This window comes from Ixodes scapularis, unplaced genomic scaffold, assembly GCF_016920785.2.
Source record: "Ixodes scapularis isolate PalLabHiFi unplaced genomic scaffold, ASM1692078v2 PGA_scaffold0__279_contigs__length_252992795, whole genome shotgun sequence".
Classification (NCBI taxonomy): Eukaryota; Metazoa; Arthropoda; class Arachnida; order Ixodida; family Ixodidae; genus Ixodes; species Ixodes scapularis.
Genome location: NW_024609835.1, coordinates 110,443,632 through 110,446,788, shown reverse-complemented (window position 1 = coordinate 110,446,788; position 3,157 = coordinate 110,443,632). Strand labels below are relative to the sequence as shown.

General features: G+C 47.4%; 1 pseudogene; it reads right to left on the bottom strand.

Annotated features, from left to right (window-relative positions):
• Positions 1 to 907: 907 nt before the first annotated feature.
• LOC115329144 lies at positions 908 to 2,922 on the bottom strand (annotated as a pseudogene).
• Positions 2,923 to 3,157: the final 235 nt, after the last annotated feature.

Genomic DNA, 3,157 nt, shown 5'->3' with positions numbered 1-3,157 from the left:
ATAAAACCAACAGAAAAGACGTGCGGCGTCGGCGCAAGATCTTTTAACTATCAGAGAGTAGTAGAGAAGTCGTGGCCGGAGAGTAGTAGAGAACACCTTCGGCATCCTTGCCCGAAAATGGCACATCTTGAGAAGACCCTTCCGAGCCAACGAAGAAAATACAGACAAGATTGTTGCGGAATGCGCTGTGTTTCATAACTTCATTTTAAAGGATTCAGAGGTATCTGTCACAACGTACTGCCCTCTCGGCACAGCCGATCATGAAGACTGAAGGGCCGATACTGACAATGAGAACGCCACACTTGAAGCCCTTCTCAGAACTGGCTACAATTCAACCAGGCAAGTCCTATTTTCCTCACTGTGTTACTTTATCCGTGCTAAAGTCAATGTCGGGCTAGCATACGCAGCAAATGTAGGACTTGAGACTCTGTCGACAAATCCCACCAGAAGTATCATCTCTAATAATTAAAGCTATGTAAATAGTGATTTTTGTAATCGAATCGAATAGTGATGACGCCGAACCAATTCGAATACTTTTTGAATACTTGGTAGAAGTTTTATAATTGCAAGTCTGACATTCTGAACATTAGCTCAAAGCCCCACTTCCACTACAAACTTTCTATCTTTGATAGCAAAAGCATGCACGCACAGCTAAATCGCAGCGGAATTCCCACCGAGTGTGTGATGGAGGCGGAGCTTCTACGGCACTCTTAACCTTTCACCATCTATGGTGTGGCTGTTGTATTTACAGGAAACCCTACAGGGTGCGGGAAAAGCTCACCCACCTCTTTCTGAACGGAGGAGCAATCCCCTGGCACGGCAACACGGTCGTGGGATCTGGTGGACATTAATGAAAGGAACTGCTGTTACAAGTGATTTATTCGTTCCTAGTTCAGGACACCGCCTCTTACCTACAAGTGGCTTGCATTTGCGCTGAAAAAACATTTTGTATTTCGTGCATTGCCTGCAACTGGCTACGCTCATCAAGAGATCTCAGTCGACCAGCGAGTGCCATGCTAAAGTGGTGAGCCTCGGGCCTCCTGGTACGCCTCCCTTGAATGTTCTGCAGTAGGCCGACACAGGCACCGATGGCGTCCTGCGTACCATAGCCGCTTTGTTCTGGCATGGTATAACAAGTCTGTGTGAAACAAGCTCAGAATAAGTACTTTATAAAGTGCTTACCTTGACTTGCTGGCAGGTGACTGACGTGCCCGCCGTTGTTCGTTTGGCCAGCATTTGTACATACGAGTTTTATTTTCTGCATATCTTTGGGCATCAGTGTAGCGTGATCACATGTGACATTCATTGTAAATTTAAATGATATAATTGAGGACGAATACTAATTTTTTACATCAACAATCAAACTGTGATGGAGGAAACCTTACATTGGGCGCTACCGCCTGTCACGCCCGATGCTCTCCGTTCTTTGGGCCTGCCAAAAGGGGATTTGGATGAAGCTATGTTTTAAATATTTGGCTTTAATAAAAAAAGTGTAATTGTGAACTCACGGCTCCCGCTGGTCATCGTTTTGGTTATTAGCCCTGTAGGTAAAGCAAGAATTTCGTCCACCTAAATATGTCAACAGCAATCTTCAACACATTACTGGAACATCCGATACCGACCTTCCTTCCTCCAGGTGACCACTGCCATCGTTCGTACCACTGGTGTTGGAGCCACTGCTGGTGCCACTGCTGTTTAAGCATCGTCATGGTGAATTGATGCGACAGCAAACTAATGTAGAAAGAACAAGTTGGGTATATTTTTAATATTGCTTAATCGACGAAAACCTACCTCATTTCACCATAAAAATCTAAGTTTGTGTGGAGGCTGAAATGACGTGCGGGTGATTTAGCGCTTTTGTATCACAAAGTTATACTCATTTTTAAAGAGGTACGAGTACATAACTTGGAGTGGGCGGTACAGGCTCCATTATTTCCATCATCTGAACGTAGTGGGGCCAAGTTATTCTGATCACCTCCCCTGCCCAGCCCCACTCTTCATGCTGTCTGATATGTTATTGTTTTGCTTCTTGTATGAGTCCTTGGCATTCTTGAATTCGTTCGCCCAGACACTTCCTGAAAAAAAATGAAGACGTGATGCACGAACTTTTGACGCCAAAACAAATCTATGCATTGTAAGAATTGCGGCTCAAACACTGACGCTGCTTACAAAGTGCTGAATGATGGTTACTGAAGCGCTGTTCTATAGGTATGCTCATACGGAGGAGGTGCCTTCTATAAGGAGTATTCACTGGGCGCCATATTTGTGGGTGCTGTCTAGAGCGCATGCTCAGAACGAGCCCACATTAATAGGCTGCTAAGACCGACAATCATGAGGGTGCGGAATGAACGTTACAAAAGAACTGTGGAAGCTCGCCATCAGCACGCGCTCAGCAGTCGCGCACACAGCTATGGCCGCCAGTGAATACTTCCTATACTCCGTTCGCGTGCCCCGAGCTTTCAACAGGGCTACCGTTGCACGAGCGCTCGTGCACCGGGGATTCCTTCCAAAGTCACGTGAGCGCGGTCGTCCGACCGCACACGCGCACGTTACGAACAGATGTTTGCTGACGATCGCCCTCGGTCAGCTGAGTCTTTGCATAGCGCATCACACCGAAATTGGTAGTTTTCCTAACTCGCAGCTGAAGAGTATTTGAGCGCTTTGGAGGATGATATGATCCGAGCCAAATCACAATATTTGTTCACGAGAGCAAAAATAGTACATACCATCGACACCGCCGAGATGCACGCCGAGGTTGTTCCAAAGCTCGTCCTTGTAGCTATTGTCTTTATACTTCGGATTCCTTTTGTCGTAAAGACAAGGATACTGTTTTATAAGGCCCAATAGTACCTCCGTCTTTACCGGATGTTTTCTCTTCTTCTCCGCCGACTCGGCTGCACTGGTGGTATCGACGGTCGCCATCTTGGGACTTTTCGGATGCTAGCGTGATATCAACCAAACGTCACGGGAGCATCCAGTTCCCTTTGGCCCGCTTTCGGGAACCGCTCCGCGGTCGCCGAAAGCGGTTCTGAAAATTCGGTCTCGGACCGATCCTGAAAACGCGCCCGAACCACGCCGCTCCAGCCGCATTTCGCGGCTGGAAATGACCCGAACCGCCTCGCGTTTGCGGATACGCCTCCAGTGTGAACGGGCCATT